The 19362-nt window shown below is 39.8% G+C and overlaps 1 protein-coding gene across 4 annotated transcripts in view; it reads left to right on the top strand.

The window, feature by feature from the left end:
• usp48 (ubiquitin specific peptidase 48) overlaps nucleotides 1-19362 on the top strand; it is a 253629-nt gene that overhangs the window by 233479 nt on the left and 788 nt on the right. The window lies entirely within an intron of this gene.

Here is a 19362-nt window from a genome sequence, read left to right as displayed (position 1 = left end):
GTGTGACCTGTGATAACTATTTCATTAGGGCTGTAACGATATACGATTCGAAACCGAAATCGCGACATTCATATCCACGATACTGTGTCGCGATGTGAAAAGGCAGAATCGCGACACACCCTTTCTAGTGTTTCACGCAGTGCTTTGCATAGCTAGGTGGATAGTTTAAATGGTTAAATTATTTAGGTAGATAGTTGACGATAACTGACTGTTGGAATGGCTCTAACGTTTGCTAGCAGTATGCTAACTATGTTAACCCTTTCGTGGCCGTGCCGAACATTCCATTTTTGGTGCTGGATGACCTCCTTACACAAAAAAATGTATTACTTGAGTATAATACATACCATCAATGGGATATACATACCATTGTAATCAGAAGGATCAGTTCTTTCAAATGATGTAAAATACATATGGTAATGTTGATACAGTAATGAACAGTCTTTGAAAATCCTCTCCAAATGTATACCGAAATTTGTTAAAATTTAATTTCATTCACATCAAAATTAATTTTCATCATATTTCTATACGAGATAGAGAAAAATATAGAGTGTATGACATGTTCAGCAAGTTGTGGGCTATTTAACAAAAAAGACCACATGCCTGGGATAACAACATATAAAAACAACATAACAAGTCTATTTCACAGTGTTTTAGTGGCAGTCTACACCACCCTATGCACGCCACCTAAATCTATACCTTCTTCCTCCATCCTCACATGGTCTTCAACATTGTGAGCGCAAGCTCATCAGCAGTCAGCTACCTCTTCAGGCCTGCAAGGAGGTCTGTGTAGGTTTTGTCATCCTCCATCTGAAACAACAGTAAAATCATACAAATGTAATACCTTTATTAACTTAAAAAATAAAATCACAAAACTACAGATGCGTGTGTGCACATACATACACAAGAAGAGGTAGCCTAAACTATTGAAGCATTCTGAGTAACTCAAAAATATTTAGAAGTATGAAAAGTCATTTTATTACACATGGGTTTAGCTACCCTAAATCTGATTGCCTGGCTGGCATTAAGATAAAGACAGATTACATTTCACCTAGTAACTAACTGCTGAAATGCAATAATGACATTTCTGACATAATATGTGATTTCACATCATGTTTTCTATAACTACATATTGAGAAGAGTAGAATATCAAATCATGCCATCTTAGAAAATGTTGAGACAAGCACGTCTGATGTTTGTCATTTAGAAGTTAGCAAGGTAAAACAGTTCACTACAAACTGCCTAGCGAGGTAACTACCCGAGGAGAGGCAATAAGTTAATTAGCACTACATTTCTGACAGAATCCGTGATTTCACATCTTGTTTTATACAACTACATATTGAGAGGAGTAAAAATATCGCTCAACTTATTTCATGTAAGAGAAACGCGGTGCCCATTGATTTATTCTGCTTTGGTATGCTATACTGACTTGCCAATATAATGCTTACCTAACAGGCAAATTGGTACTAGAAAACAAGCTTACTTACAGGTGATATACTAACAGGTTTTTAAATGAAATTGTCAAATGAAAATAACTGATATCAAAAGCAAACGAGAATACTGCAAGCAGTTCAGAGTAATGCAGCTAGCTAAAGTTACATGACGATGCACTTAGCCCCCGCTATGCCATAATGTTGACGCTGATGAGAAAGCATATTACTCTCAGATAACATGATTTTATGACTACAAATTAAGATTAACCATAACTACAAAACTATGTAAAAACATATATTACCTCAGTTTATCCAGCTGTGTGGTTTCCAGTCGAGGTAAACTCCAACGAAGTGCAGGTGTCAAAATGTATGACTGAAGTGAAAAGTTTTTTTCACGACTCATCTTCAAGTATCCAAAACATTTCGCGCCATAAACCCCTTAACCAATCATATCAAATTGAAGCTTATGTTGTCAGCATTACGGGGAAGATTTCAGAAATAAAATCAGTCATTGGACAGCTGAGATATTAGATGATTGGTCATCGTTAAAATTTTAACGAAATTAGAACGGTCGGGCTTGTAAGGGTTAACAAAGATAATGTTAACCAAGTTACTTAACTTAGTTAATTTAGCTAATGTTTTCTAGCAGTTTTTTTTTAAATGTTAATAATGTTAATGCTGTTAACTATGTTAACAATGCTAACTATGTGACTTAGCTAACTTAGCTAATAATTTATAGCAGTTATGCTAAAATACTAAGAATGCTAACATGTTAACCATGGGACTTAGCTAACTTAGCTATTCATTTTTAGCAGTTATGCTAACAATGTTAACTATGCTAACCATGTTACTTAGCTAACTTAGCTAATGTTTTCTAATAGTTTTGTCAAAAATGATAACTATGCTAACAATGCTAATTAGCATGTTAACAATGTTAACTATGCTAACCATGTGACTTAGATAACTTAGCTTATCATTTTTAGTAGTTATGCTAACTATGCTAACTAGCATGTTAACAATGTTAACATACTAACTATGTTAACCATGTGACTTAGCTAACCTAGCTAATCATTTTTAGCAGTTATGCTAACTAGCATGCTAACATGTTAACTATGCTAACCATGTGACTTAGCTAACCTAGCTAATCATTTTTAGTAGTTAAGCTAACTATGTTAACTAGCATGTTATGTTAACCATGTGACTTGGCTAACTTAGCTAATCATTTTTAGTAGTTATGCTAACTAGCATGCTAACAATGTTAACATGCTATAACTATGCTAACCATGTGACTGATAGTTTGAATGAAGTTTCTACGTTAAACGGTTAAAGCTGCATTAACTGCGTTAGAAGAAGAAGAAGCTTAGGAAGAAAAGTACAGTGCATTTTCATGCACTGTAATAACATTTGGGGTTGCTCACAGTATACCCACCACTACAGCTAACTAGACTACACAACTGGTTAAATGGCGCATTGCAATTTACAATTTGTGTGAGTTCAGGGGCATACAGAAAGTTGAAGTTTGGGTTACATCAATAAAGAAAATAGAAACAAAGTGATGTGTACAGCCTCAAGTATGAATAATGTCACATTAACAGAAGGTTCAGAGCAGCGGCAGACCTTTCTTGGTGCCACGTAAGTTATTGAAAGCCATGTGTTTTCAGAACGTAGTGGTGCTGTGCAATGTCCCATGTATAAGGGGCTTCAGGTTGATTGAGTGACAGTGGGTGATGATGTCAGGGAGATGGATGTCAGGGGACTTGGAGAAAGGGGGAGGACATGCCACCTCAGACCACCCCAGCCAAACCACTTCATGTAGGCATACCGATGTAGACCATGGAGACCACCTTGCCGCCACCTCCAGTACATTCAGCCATCACCCATACCTCATCTGCAAAAAAGGAAAGTTACAATAAAGTTAGTCAGACAATTTTACAACATTACAAAGCATCTAATCAAGCACTCAACACCACTAGTAATACCAATTAATTAAATATATGTGTGCAATAAACTTCACAGCCCACCTAATGTTAACTACACATTTAAATATGCGGTGTGAATGTTATTAACTTGCGTCAGCTTGAAAAATAACGTTATCAGTATGACAGATCATGGACGTTAGATGACAAACTAAGGTGTTTCTTTCTCAAATGTTCACCGATATCGCTGGGAAGTGACTGGTTCTTGGCGTAGTGTTAAATGCAGGCTTTTCAATTATCGATCATTCACATGCAGTCTACAACCACCGACCTACCGATCTATTTTTTATAGTCTATGCTACCGACCTACCATCACAGAAGTAGCTCTAATGGAGGTGTCTTTATCGTTAACGTTAGAAAAAATGCAACGCTGGCACATTAACATGACAGGTTGATAAGGTCCATGCTTCACATTACCTTAACGTTAACTTACGTTGCTTTATCACATCATAACTGTACTGACTGTCTAATGTTCGTAATCCCCATGTACAGTCAATGGTTACTCCATGTTGAGATGGCATACATTAAGATTGAGATATTTGAAAACAGCAAAAACAAACTAGAAAAGCATTTCCTGAAGGAAATACAGTGCATGAAAATGCAAAAATATTATGTAAAATATCATACAGAGTAAAAACAAACTATATTGGTTAGGTAGATGAGGTTTAATATAGTTGGAATGACTGAACAGTTACATAGGTGGATAGTTTAAATGGTTAAATTATTTAGGTAGATAGTTGACGATAACTGACAGTTGGAATGGCTCTAATGTTTGCTAGCAGTTATGCTAACTATGTTAACAAAGATAATAATGTTAACCAAGTTACTATGCTAACTAGCATGCTAACAATGTTAAAATGCTAACTATGTTAACCATGTGACTTAGCTAACCTAGCTAATCATTTTTAGTAGTTATGCTAACTATGCTAACTAGCATGTTAACTATGTTAACCATGTGACTTAGCTAATCATTTTTAACAAGGATACAAGGACGTTTATTGTCACATGCATATAGTTACTGGAAGTAAGAAATGCAGTGAAATTATGTCTGGTGTCAGCCTATTTGTGCATTTATGGGGGGGGGGGGTAAAAAGTGCAGTAGAAGAGGGGTTTAGTAGATTAAGTGGCAAGGGCTGCATAAGAAAGGTGGGGGAGGATTGGGATGGGGGGGGGGGGGGGGCAACAAGGAGCACCCAAGAGCAACAGGGGCAAGTAAAAACTAACTTACCAAGGAAGAAACCTTGGGCATATCCATGGCTCAAGGGGCTAACCCAACTGCCAGGGGTCTTGGTGTGTGTGTTGGGGGGATGACAAGGGAGATGGGATAGTGTGCTGTGTATGTGGGGAGAGGGCAGTGTGCAATATGTGTGTTGGAGAAGCTTCCTCATGAGACAATGTGCTGTGTATTGGGGGGGGGGGGGGGGGGGGTCAGTGTGCTGTAAGTATGTTGGGGATGTGTGTTGGAGAAGCTTCCTGATGAAATAATGTGCTGTGTATGTAGGGGAGGGGGGGGGGGAGTGTACTGCAAGTATGGTGAAGGGACTTACTATTGCAAGCATAGTACTGTATGTATGATGTATGTGATTGATGACAGTGAAGATGTGTGTGTGGGCGGGAGGGGAGTGGAGCAGTGACTGTGTGTCTGTGTGTAGTGTGTGTGGGTAGGTGGGGGCAGTGTGCTGTAAGTATGTAGAGGATGTGTGTTGGAGAAGATCCTGAAGACAATGTGCTGTGTATGTAGGGAGGGGGGGCAGTGTGCAGCAAGTATGTAGAGGAGGCTTACTGTAGCAAGCAGTGTGCTGTATGTATGTGAGGTGATGACAGTGATGATGTAAGTGTGTGTGTTTTTTTGTGTGTGTGTTGGGGATGGGGGTGGGGTGGGGGGTGGCTAGGCAATCAAGGACATGGGTAGATAGATGGAAGATAAATCAAAAATAATAAATAAAAAGTTCTATGGAGATGTGCAAAAGTTGGAGAAAGTCAGATGTGTGTGTGTGTCTTTTGACGTGTGATGAAATAAGAAAATAAATAAAAGGTCTGTAGCATAGGGAGAGGGATGTAAAAGTGCTAAAAGTCAGTATAGTGTGAGTTCAGAGTTCGGATGGCCTGGGGATAAAAACTTCTCCTGAGTCTCTCAGTTCTGGCTTTGTGACTACATAGGCGTCTTCTTGATTTCAGCGGTAGGAATAATCCATTGTTAGGATGAGAAGTCCTTTAGAATCTTTTGGGCTCTTAGGAGTACTCTTCTGGAATAGATATCTTGTAGAGCAGGGAGTTGAGTTATTATAGTACGTTCAGCTGAGCACACTACTCTCTGCAGAGTACTACAATCTCTAACTGTGGAGTTCCCATACCAGGTGATGATGCTACCAGTTAGAACACTCTCAACCGCTGAAGTGTAGAAGGCCTTCATGATGGATGTAGAAACTTTGAATTTCCTTAGCTGACGAAGGAAGTAGAGTCGTTGTCTGGACTTCTTCAGAACATATTGAGTGTTAACAGTCCATGTTAAGTCTTCAGTAATGTGGACACCAAGGTATTTAAAACTTGTTACTCTCTCTACAGGTTGCCCGCTGATCATTAGTGGGGTGTAACTGTAGTTCTGCTGCTGCCTTCTGTAATCCACTACCATTTCCTTGGTTTTAGTGATATTCAGTGTCAAGCTGTTAGATTGACACCACTGTGCCACCTCATCAGCCTGATCCAAGTAGAGCTGTTCATTGTTGTTACTAATCAGGCCCAAGATCACTGTGTCATCTGCAAACTTGATGATGGAGGTATGACTACTGTTGGCTTTGCAGTCATGTGTGTAGATGTTGTACAGCAGTGGACTCAAAACACAGCCTTGGGGAGCACCAGTGCTGATGGTTAATGAGTCAGATGTCAGACCCCCCACTCTAACTACTTGTGAACGGTTGGTGAGGAAGTCAAATATCCAGTGACACAGGGTGGTCCTAAGTCCTAAGGCCTTCATCTTTGTGACCAAGGTGAGAGGTACTATCGTGTTGAATGCTGAACTAAATCCAGCATCCTCACATCATTTCCATTCCCCTCCTCCAGGTGAGTTAAGGTGGTGTGCATGAGGTTTGAGATGGCATCCTCTGTAGACCTGTTGGCTCTGTAAGCAAATTGGAGGGGGTCGAAGGAGGCAGGGAGGGATGAGCAGATAATGTTTTATGATAGCAGTTATGCTTACTATGCTAACAAGCATGCTAGCAATGCTAACTATGCTAACCATATTACTTAGCTAACTTAGGTAATCATTTTAGCAGTTTTGTTAAAAAATGCTAACAATGTTAACATGCTAACTATGCTATCCATGCTAACTAGCTACAGTGGGTAGGAGTCATAGTTGATGACAAGTAACAGTTACAATGGCTGAACAGTTAAAAAGTTCAGTAGTTTAAAGGGTTAAATTGTTTAACAGTGAAATATTGTAGTGAGGACTTTTATTTTGAAACAGTTTTTGGCAGAGGAAGCAGTTGAACAGGGTGTGTAGTCTTAAAGGTCCAGTATGTAGGAAATAATGGAAAATAAACTAACCATTCCAAAAATGATCACCATATGTTGTCAGAGAGTAAGGAAACACGATGAATTGAAGTAATGGCTTATTTGACAACATTACTCTAACCCCGTAAAACCCATGAAAAAAAATGAGTTACGGGGCGGAATTTCTTGGAATTTTCGTTTATGATTTGAACGATTAATTCTAGAATAGCTTATTAATAATGGGCTAGCGCGTCCTCCTATTTGGGTTGCCAAACTGTCAACAGCTGTCAGTTGTAGTCATGAACGCCTATGAGAGGCAGGCACATTTCCAAAATTAAAACAAGAAACAAATTAAGTGGACATCGGAGGAGCTTCCTGATATGGTGATGTTTTCGTCAAACGAAGAATATCAAGTCTGACGCAGAGCTGGCCATATTTCTCCACAACAGGTAGCCTAGGCTAAACTTCATCTGCATCGCTAACTTCAGCTAAATATGTTACGTTGGTTAGAGAGGTATTTTTTGTTTTCACTGTTTCCGTAATGTGTAGCTGGGTCATGGTTGGAGAAACGTTAAAGCAGCTGCAGGTCAACTAACGTTAGCTAAGTCTTCATTACATCTGGCAACCCAGAAGAGGCTCGCGTCTGGTAGTCTTGAGAACGTTCACCAGTGTTTTGATTTTGGCCTACAGAACGTTGGGTAACAATCCTACAAATCGCACCTTTAATAGAGCCAGTTTGTATGCTTAAAGCCTGAGACTGGCAGTTGATCCAGGTGGCCGGAACACCTGGCATAGGATTCTAATTGCTTAACGGCTCTATTGTGATGTCATCAGCCCATGTTTAGTCTATAGGGAAATTTTGAGTAGTTTTTAATTATAAGTTTAAAAAGTATAAAAGTTACAAAGCTGAAAAATACATAGCCCACATATCCTAAGTAAGACCTACGTAACATAGTTTGAATGAAGTTTCTACGTTAAACGGTTGAAGCTGCATTAACTGCGTAAGAAGAAGAAGAAGAAGAAGAAGAAGAAGAAGCCTTGGAAGAACAGTACAGTGCATTTTCATGCACTGTAATAAATAATAATTTCATACCTCTCCTTGCTTTCATTGTAGACTATGTGTGCAACTTTACCTAACAGTATAGAAGTAAACCCCCTCTCCTTGCCCCGCTCTCTCACTCTCACTCTCCCTCCCTCTCCTGCTCAATGAACACGCGCAACTTAAATAAAACATTGACAATCGTGAAAGCAAGGACGCATAGAAGACGACTAGCTAAATTACTATTAAATCCGCTTAGCATCATTAGCATGCTGCACATATTTGTTTAAAACTCTTGCATTGAAGTTGACTGATCATCTCAATACCAACGTTTCCCAAAAGGGCCTGTCCCAAGGAGAACAAGTATTACCTTGAAACTTAAACACACATGGGGAAACTGAACAGTCCAATCAGTAGACTATGATAGGCTAAGCTAGCCAACTATGCTACTTTGTTTACAATATGTCCAGGCTTCAACCAGACAGCTGAATTAAAGAGGTACAGTTAGTAATAAAAAATAGTAGGCCTAGGGTATAGGCTAATCTGCATAGTGTGCTGTCATAAATATCAGTCATTCAGAAAAATATTTTTATATCAGGATATAAAATAATAGATATATTATATTGTAATCCTCTGGTGTTCTAAGGGAGGCTATTAAAATGTTATTTAATAAAATGTCTAGCCCCCCCCCCCCCCAAAAAAAAAGAAAAGAAAAATCGAGATTCGTATCGAACCGTGGGTCAAAAATTGTGATACAAACCGAATTGTGAGGTTGGTGTATCGTTACAGCCCTATATTTCATGTTTTCAATAAGATCCAATATGATAGAAATTGACGTCATAGAATTAGGCTTGGTCTAAGAATTCCAACGGAGAACAAGGGCCAAAGCTCTAAGTGGCTAGTGGAGTAACTGTGGAGTTAGACAATTAGTTATTTAATTATTTAATATTATAAGTTAGCCTTCGGCCGGTTTTGATTAATCCAAATAAACATAAAGTTCCAATGCCAAGTTTTCCAGACTCACATGTGGCTTGACGTACGAGGGAAACTAGGCCTCAGCTCCCTCACTGAGCCTGCCAAAATATTTGTGAACCCCTTTTATTTCAGGACAGTTGCACCTTTTATCTAATTAGCCACAGGTATTGATATCACTGAAGCCGTGGCCTACTGGTTAGCACTTCGGACCTATAACCAGAGGGTTGCCAGTTCGAACCCCGACCAGTAGGTATGGCTGAAGTGACCTTGAGCAAGGCACCTAACCCCTCACTGCTCCCCGAGCACCGCTGCTCACTGCGCAGGGATTAGTGTGTGCTTCACCTCACTGTGTGTACACTGTGTGCTGTGTCTGTTTCACTAATTCACGGATTGGGATAAATGCAGAGACCAAATTTCCCTCACGGGATCAAAAGAGTATATATACTTATATACTTATACTTAGTCCAGCCTGTAAATCAGTCATTTCCTTACCATGTGACGGAGGGTTGCCGGTTCGAACCCCGATCAGTAGGTACGGCTGAAGTGCTCTTGAGCAAGGCACCTAACCCCTCACTGCTCCCCGAGCGCCGCTGTTGATGGGTGTACACTGTGTGCTGTGTCTGTTTCACTAATTCACGGATTGGGATAAATGCAGAGACCAAATTTCCCTCACGGGATCAAAAGAATATATATACTTATACTTACTTATACAAACTCCCATGGTGGAAGAAAGATGGATAATATAGCGGCAAGCAGCAATGACGTCAGAGTTGCCATGGCAGCTCGATGCTACGTCAGACACATGGCACTAACAGCAAATTTCATGTCAAACAACATTAGATTTGATTAGATACAGATATTAGGATTAGTTTAGCGGCTTCACCACCCATTTCAATTAGATGTGATGGTGAAATGCTTTTGAAACTAACAAAATCTGATTGATAACTTGTGTGAGGTTAAGTCTGATCCAAAGTTTGTGAAGAACAACCGGAGAAAACTTTCGAGTTTTCACCAAAATTAAATATATTTTTCTAAATCCATTTTCCTCTGCCATGCCTCCATGCATTTCTCTGTTCTCTTGATTGACAAATCGTCACTGGCTGTAATTGACCTGGGTAGGCCTCCATAGCATAGCACTTGATACTTCCTGTCTCGGGGATCGCTGAATGTTTGCTGGTGATTTTCCTTCAAGTAATGAGACTAGGCTACTCTCTGTCATTGAACTAGTTTTTCTATGTCATTAGGTAAAATAGATGTTCAAAAGCACTGCAAACACTAATGATAGACATGACGCGTGAGCTAACGGGATAGTTACCTAGAAGGAACTCTCAAGATGTAAAGGTTTAGCATTAAATTGTGTAGCTTATTTGGGAAATGTCCTTAAACCCAACAGTATGGGTTTCATAGCCTTGGTAGGTTAGCAACACAAACTTGAGAGGTGCAAGTCAGCAAATCAACTGGACATCGCTACTCACTACTTATCACAACAGCTGTAGGTTAAAAGCTGCATGTGTGTGAGGAGAAAAGACACCTTGGTTTTGATATTTTTTGTCCTAGATTTTGGCATAGTTTACAGTGATGAGTTCTAAACCCATCCCCAGTTATAAAACGTAGTGAACTGTGGCTAACTGCATCAAGTGATTTCAGTGTGGAAGCATATACTGTACACAATGGTGTCTATCTATACAAAATATCAGAAAATGGTTTTGCATTAGGCTTATAGCCTAAGACTACCAAATTAATTAAACAAGAAAACTGCATGTGTCTTTCTTTCCTCCAATTGGAATTAATGAAATTACTGCGCAAAGTGGAAAGGCAAAAGTTTTTGGTTTTACTCATTTTGAGTAGGCCTAAACTGTTCGCCAAAGGCCATCATTTCTGGCCCCATTTTGATAAAAAAAAAAAAGTAGGCTCTGATTTAGCCTAGTCTACTGTATGACTTCAACGAGGTGATCTTTAGTATCGTTCTGTAGCTTACAGGAGTGTTTCCCAAACCTTTTTTCTGGGGACCCACTTTTTAAAAATGACAGACTATCGCGACTACAGGCCGAGGCCACAGGTTCCAGTGTTTCCCACAGAATTGGATTCAATTTGTGCCGGTAGCTGATTTGGACAAGGGGGGGGGGGGGTATTAAGATCGTCTTGGTATGTCTAATTGAGTGCCTGTCACTTTAAGACGTTCGTGAGGGAACCCTTGCAATTGTAACACAGTTAAAAGGCTGCTGATGTGTGGATGCAATTCATAACGTTTTCTACATAGTTTAAATAAAGGTTCGTACTTCTCCTTGGGACAAGCACTTTTGTAATTTGGAAAACACTTTTCCATTTACATCGGGATTTTGCAAACATTCAGTGTCAGAGTCAATAAAATGAGCCCTTCAACGAAATTGACAAGCAGCTGTAAGTAGGCTAATCATGCTAAATTCGTTAGCTTTGAGATACTGCTTGATTGCATAACTTAGTTTAGTCTCTTACATGTAGCCTACTGTGTTACAATTGCAAATGCTTGTCTATGTGATTGTCTTTCATGTTCTGTATGTTTCCTGTGTATGTATTGTCTTGTGTATTGTCTTGTATTTTTAACTGTAATTGCACCAAGACAAATTCCAATCAACTATGTTGACATGGCAATAAATTATTGAATACTATGTTGTGATAAGACCTTAGCAGAGTTAACTTCAATGCAACAGTTTTGAACAAATTTGCGCAGCATGGTCACGATGCTAAGCGGATTTAATAGCAATTTAGCCAGACGTCTTCTATGCAATTCTTCTATGTGGCAACAACAGTCCTTCAACAATCGTGAATATTTTGTTAAATGCACATGCAGAGGAGGGGCAGCGGGCTACAAGAGAGGGCGGGGCAAGGAAAGGCTGTGTGCATAAAAAGCGCAGCTCAATGGCAATGCAAGGATTTGATCTTATATTTAATTTAAATTAAATTAAACATAGAATATTAATGTGTGGCGGCCGATTTTGATTTTGTGGCGCCCCGCCACATATTAGTTAATGTATGGGAAACACTGGGTTCTCAAACTTTTCTATAACCATTCTACAGTGCCATATCTAAGTGGTTGGATAGATATTTAGCACCTACTAGGTCTGGCCCACTACTATTATAGGGTTTGACTCCCCCACAATCCTGCAATTTCAATTACACTCATGAAACAGGGGTGTGATTCTTCCGTTTTTAAACAGAATTCCGTTTTTTTCGACTTGAAAGTGAGACCCACGCAATTCGTATAGATCCGCTGAGTTTTTTTTAGGGGGGGGGGGGGTCTATCGGTCAGAGGTAGGTTATATTTCTGTATGACATAGGCCACTGTTATGTAGGCTATAACAGGTCGCTGACAATGACGACGGGTTTTGTGCTTCACATCTTTCCGAATATCACGCCGCAAGTAGGCTAGTGTATTCATTTTACTAGTGGATTTCATTGAAAGTGTTTCATTGAAATGTATCTCAATGTATCAATACTTCCCATAAAAGTCATCAGATGTCATCATTTAAGGGGTTATTTTTCAAAATCCCTCCGTGCTACGTATATTTTTTACCTTTGCCAATCACACCCCTGATGAAACAATGTTAAATATTTTCAAAGCTGTTAAATTCTAGCTCAGTTTTGTACACACAACCTCAGGTTGTCCTCATCATGCTTTGGACACGGTTGTGTTGCATTTTGAGCATCATCAGCTTGGGAAGTTGGAAATGATTAACCTACCGAAAAGATCAATTTTACATCTGAGAGTTTGGGGATATTCTGGCATGCTATGCAGTCATCACTCTTAAGCATAGTAAGCTGCTCCTGTATTTCTAAAGATAGATGTTGTTGTCTATGTTGCGTTGCAGAAAAATGGATCCATAACACCGTGGACAATTGCGATGTAAACGGCAAATAACTCAAGTCGTTATATTGTAGCCTATTTATTGGTGTTGGTAAGAATATGAAATGAATAAATATTAGAACAAGAGGCTTTTTGCGAAATAGCCGAAAGATGAACGATAATGCGCCATACTGTAGCCTAATCTAGCTGTACTAGCTTTATTAGACAACATAAATTGTCACTAGGCTATGCTGGCGACCCAAATAAAATCTCCTGCAACCCACCTGTGGGTCACAACCCAGTCTTTGGGAACCAATGGTTTACAGTATCAATCACACTGCCGCTTCCAACGCCTCTGAATGCAGTCCGCTGCCCTGTTTACCGGCAATGCTACAGCAGACTTAAGCTGCCACCTTGTGGCGAAAAGTTGTAATACATTTCACACAGCTGTGTGAATCACAGAAAGCGCGAACGAAGTGGCCACTGAACCTTCTGTGTTAACATCACAGAACAAGGTAAAATGCTCTGTTCAACCATTCTATCACCTCTTTAAGATTCTTTGTGAATACAGCCCCTGATCTCTATGCTGTTTCAAGTGTCTTTCTGCATGAAGTTGTCCAAGGATTAAAGTTCTCCATCGTGCGACGGATTTCCGTCAATTTGATAATACAAATGGCACATTTGAGATCGATGCAGATCCGATGAGAAAAAAAATAGGAGGGGGGGGGGTCCGATGAATTAATGTGTGTTTTGTTAAATCTTTAAAGACCTAGTGTTCTTGAGAACTTTCTGTGTCTCATTCAGTGACCGCTAAAGAAGATACGTCAGCCATTTATGTTTATGCCTATACGCTTGTCTCATTGACCTGGGGCGTTTGCTTAAAAAAAAAAACACGTCTGGACGACTAACGGTCTAAAAGTTGGATTATAGTGACACAATCGAGACAGCTGATGAGGTTAGCCAATCCGTTTAACTTTTTTGGATATGGTAGCCCTACATTGTGAGGTCTATGTGCGAATTCGGAGATAAGCGTACTGTGTTCTTTCCGTGCATCAATGTAGACAATTTCTACATTGCCTACTATCGCGAACTCTTGTCAGGGGAGGTCATTCATTTTGGGTGTCACCTATGACTTGAACAGATAGCCTGCTATGCCACCCGATGTAGCCTATTATTGTTACAGTTTTTAATCAATGCAACTAACATGTGTAAAGACGCAATATAAACCGTAGCCTATGCAATTTATTATCCCGTCTGTTATGACATGTCCAACAATGTGTTTCACAATTTGCGACGGAAGGTTTTGACTGAGCGTGTTAACATTAAAAAAAATATATATATATATATCAGTCATCATCGCGAACTGTTGAGTAAGGGGGTCAGTCGTGTTTGTGACGCACAGACAGTTGTAGCCTATTTTACTTATATTAGGCCTAGGCTACACACAAAAAATAACCATGCAATTAAAATAGTCAACTTAAAACTTTGCTATAAAATATTATTCATTTATAGCACAAAACCATAACCAGTAGGCCTACCAGAACCTCGCATATTGGCGTCATGATTTGTGTGCGTCTATTTGGCAAGGCAACTAGCTGTCAAGGATGCGTTGTTGCTAAGGGAAGGCACACATGTCATAGACAATACAGTTAAAGAAAATAAATGGAGATGGGCTTGGCTGTTGGAAACGGGGGAGAACTACAAGCCATGGTGTAAAGAAATTAAAGTGCCAGGGGGTTGCTTTTGCGCGGTTTGCTGCAAGAAAATTATTTATGGATGCAATAGGAAAAAGTTTTAGCACGCCACCAATCAGAAGACCGCCATATAATGTTAACGTTCATGCACTTCAGGACATCTTCCCTACCTGGTGCAACTGCCACCACGACAGAGCTAAGTTTATCTATGGCTGACCGTTTTTGCCCTCAGAAAGTAGGCTACGCATGTTCTTTCATATCGCAACACGACCTGTCCCTCACCATATCGCAACCGTCAACCTTATACGACCTGTTGCTGAAGACAAAAGTGCCCTCTCCAGATTACCGTTTATCAAAAGTGCAGACCTCCTGCATGAGCACACATAGTATTGCTGCTCATTGGAAAACTGAGTTGTCTGTAAAAGCCAAAACTACCATGTTTTCATTAAATGCGGATAAGGCAGCAATATCTCGAATGTTCTGATTCGTTACTTTGATGAGGAAATGGGAAGTCTTGCAAACTTGATTTTGTAGATTTTACTTGGTGTTGAATTGCATATTGTAATGTAACAGCTGGTTATCAAAAAGCTGCCACCACTTTTTTTTACCGGTATGGTCCGGTTCTCGTCCAAAGTTCCACACAAAACCAGCACAGACAAAGTTAGTATAAGTAAATCTGTTTATTAATGATAATTCATTTATAAAAATACTAGATTGAAGCCAGTCAGCAGGAGTCCGGGTCTGAACTACGTAATAATTAGGCATTCCAAGTAATAATGAAATAATCAACACATCCTAAAAACATCCCCAAAGAACCACCCCGCGATTTTCCAATAACCTAGCCTACTCAATCATAGTAGTTGTCCCTCCCCTCCCAAAACACACACACTACACACACACACACACACACACACGCACACAATTCATGAAACACGGTTTAAACAATCGCCACTTCCCTTGTCCGGCAGCCTTCGAGACCCTCCCGTATGGTTGTATGTTCAGTCCGCGAGCACCGGCGTCCCGGATACCCACAAAAAAGAGTCACAAAAAATATAGCGTCCCACGTTGATTCTTGCCTTCCGATTTAGGTCAATAGCATCACTTTAGATGTCCTGTCCATATAGCAACTAACTATGTCCACGCTAACACCTCATCTCTGCCCGTCTTCAGTTGTCTGCCCTCTCCTTTCTTTCTTTTTTCTCACCAAGCACCCTGTACTCTTTTTAAACTTCTTCCTCTACAGGTGTCTCTCATCGCTCAATCAATACACATTCCTCCCCACGTGAGCAGGCAATCAATTACATCATTACGTTCATCACAATATTAACAAGAAAAAAATGAGCCTGAAGTAATTAAATAAGTGTGTAAGTTAAAGCCTTTCTACAATATTGCTGCAGTAGAATAGAACAGCAATGGCTAGTCGGCAATGGTCAGGGATGGTACTGAAATATTGTTTTGTTCATCAGGAAAACTCAATCTCAATCAAGAACCCTCGCAATTCGCCTTATTCACATGGCGGCCATTGGCGGCTAAAACGAGGCTACAGGGTACACAAATCATAGGATTGTTATGTTCTATGCATTTACCTGTAGGGGGCATTAATTATATAGTAAGTGTACCCTGTAGCCTCGTTTTGGTTTAAACAATGGCTGCTGTGTGAATAAGGCGAATACTCCCTTTACTTTTCTGTTTGCATCTTTTTGTACATTAAAAACCAATAGGTCGCGACGGCGAAAGGGGTGCTATCTCTATAGGTAGATATGAACAACGTATGACATATGGCCTGAAAAAAGTTCAGTCAAACGATTCTTTTTTCACTTTAATCCCTGAGTTGTCCGAGTGTCCACAGTAGGGCTGTCACTTTGTGAAAAAATCCTGTTCGATTTTTGAGACATAAATGTTCATTGAATCGATTGTAAAATCGATTTTTCATGTCTAAAAACGTTTCCATTTTCAATGGCAAATATAGGCCAATCCACAATCAACTAACAGGCATTAGGACGACCGTAAAGAGGGTGCTTTTAGACGCAAGGCAGCAATATTTCTGATGATTTATTGGCGTGAAGTTTCGTGCACAATGACAAACAGGAGTGCAACATTCTCGAAAAACAATAAGCCGAGTGGACTGCCATTACATCATGATCTATTGCTCTCTGTTGACTCTGGCTCGTGTGCCCTATTGGTCCTGTTAGATCTTAGTGCTACTTTTGACACCATTGACCACAAGATCCTTTTAAAACGCCTGGGTGTTGAAGTTGGTCTGCAAGGCACTGTATTAAATTGGTTCAGATCTTACCTAACTGATAGATCTTTTTCAGTGCATTTAGGCAATGCTTCTTCGTCATCTTCTCCCATTAAGTGTGGTGTCCCCCAGGGTTCTATTTTAGGGCCTCTATTATTTTCTTTATACATGCTTCCCCTGGGCTCCATTTTCAATCAATTCAATATTCGTTACCACTGCTACGCAGATGATACCCAATTTTATATACCGGTGGCCCCTGAAAATTCCTGCTCATTGACAAACCTTCTTCTTTGTCTTAATGACATTAAGAATTGGATGGCTAACAACTTTTTACAGCTAAATGACGGTAAAACTGAAGTAATCATTTTTGGACCACCAAATTCTGTCAACAATGTGAGCAAGTCTCTTGGCCCTCTGTCTGTTAACCATCACAGTGTGGTCAAGAACCTAGGTGTTTTCCTACACTCTTCTCTGACTTTTAATAAGCAAGTCAACAGCGTTGTCAAGGGAAGTTTTTACCAACTTAGGACAATAGCAAAGCTCAAGTCTTCTCTCTCCTACAGTGATTTAGAAATCATTATACATGCCTTTATTTCCTCTAGGCTTGATTATTGCAACTCACTGTATGTAGGTGTAACTAAATCTACTCTAAACAGACTCCAGCTGGTCCAAAATGCTGCAGCCAGATTACTGACTGGATCTAAGAAACGTGACCACATTTCACCTGTGTTGGCTAAACTGCACTGGCTTCCTGTGGAACAAAGAATTAATTTTAAAATTCTTCTGTTTGTTTTCAAAGCTTTACATGGTTTAGCACCTCAGTATTTATGTGATCTTTTAATTCCTTACTGTCCTCCTAGACCTCTTCGATCATCTTCCCAGTGTCTTCTTTGTGTTCCTTCTGCCTCTCTTAAATCCAAAGGTGACAGAGCTTTCTCTGTCTATGCTCCCCAGCTTTGGAATAGCCTTCCTGATGTTGTGAAATCCTGCCCCACTATTAGTATTTTTAAATCCAACCTAAAGACCTACCTCTTCTCCCTAGCTTTTAACACTCCCTGACTCCCTCACCTTTTTATTTGTTTATATGTATGTATATGTATCATTGTTATTATTATTATTTTTATTATTATTATTATTATTTGTATTATTATTATTATTTTATGTAAAGCACTTTGGTGCAATGCTATTGCTTTGAAATGTGCTATATAAATACATTTGACTTGACTTGCCTTGACATCAGTGACAAACATTACTGCAGTCTTCAACGTAGCTGTGTCTGTAGAGTAGTATACATCGCACACTGGAGGGTATATTTTGCTGACTTTATTTGGCATGAACAACGCATTTCGCAAGTTGCTTCATCAGGTTCAGGTCTACTCTTTTGACTTTTCAATAGTTATACTGCACACCATCAGCACCTGGAGAGAAGAGCTGTGCACAGGGATTTTGACCTTTGTAGCTGTGTCTGTGTTTACGATTAGAAATGTCAAAAAATTTCGCCTACGTAGAACTCGATTGCACAGTTTGCATAGCCTACCGTTTTGTTCTTCTCCATAGTTTGATATACCAAAAATCCGAAGTACTTCCACATCGAACTCCTCAAGTTATTAGGGCCTATCACTCGTCTCTCTCATGTCGCACAGGTTGATCGCGTTGTCCTCCATTCTTTGGCAAAACACGAGCAGCACAGTAGCTGATTGAAACAGCTGTTTCCGGTGCGTAAAATTGGTGGGAATTTTCTTTTTAGCTTTCGCAATTCTTTTATATTCTTATATTTTTGTTTGTGAATTTTGTTACATCTATCCTTTTTGTTTAATTTTAAAATTAATAGTGTACATATTTGGTTAAAATCGATTCCCTAGTTTTCGAAACTTGTGTTGTTTGGTCCAATCGATTGTGCAATTGATTTTCGAACGTAAAGTGACAGCCCTAGTCCACAGTGTCGCTCATTTCTGTGACGTCAATTCAGAGACGCTATTAGCTCCCCACATCGGAGATAAGGCAGAGGGAGTAGAGATGCATACAAACTGTTTCATGGCCATGAATGGATTGTTTTCATGAAAAAACTCAACAACTAAGATAAGGTTAGCCTAGAAATCTAGACGCACCCTAGCGGCGGCAAATTAATTTGCTCAGCCTGTACGTCTAGTATCGAACCATAGGAATTTCTATTGGCTTAACACCATGGATGTTCTCCAATCACAGCGCTCTATTTCGTTAGAGAGTCTTAAGGCGGGCTTAACAGGATAACGACATCCTGCGACGGTGAACAACAAGGAAGGTGGCTATGGCGAACGAAGAGCGGTTGTTTGAATCGGCGTTGGCGTCAACTTTGGAGGAGTTGGACTTGTGCTTTTCTTTGAAAGTAGAGCAACACAATGCACTTAAGTCATTCCTTTCGAAGAAGGATGTATTTGCCGTTTTGCCGACCGGATACGGATATGGTCGTAGCGCTGGCCTATTGCATGCCTAGGCAGTTTGAAAGACAATTCTCTGCCCGCCCCTTGGATTAAGCAGGTGAATGATTCGATTCCAGACTATACATTTCAATGATATAGGATGGCCCGCCAGGCTAAGATAAGGTAGTAGTGGCGGTTAATCAATGACTGGAGTGTATCTTTTAGGTAAATGCCCTTTCCTCCAAAACATTTAATACAGGCCAAGTGGATAAGGACAGAATCAACATTTTGGGAC

The sequence above is a fragment of the Alosa pseudoharengus genome, unplaced genomic scaffold (assembly GCF_046254945.1).
Source record: "Alosa pseudoharengus isolate Yale_2024_CS ecotype anadromous, Long Island Sound unplaced genomic scaffold, YU_APseudo_1.1 YU_APseudo_1.1_scf_5, whole genome shotgun sequence".
In the NCBI taxonomy this organism is placed as follows: domain Eukaryota; kingdom Metazoa; phylum Chordata; class Actinopteri; order Clupeiformes; family Clupeidae; genus Alosa; species Alosa pseudoharengus.
Note: the sequence above shows the minus strand (reverse complement) of the source record. Positions and strands in the feature narration are given on the sequence as shown.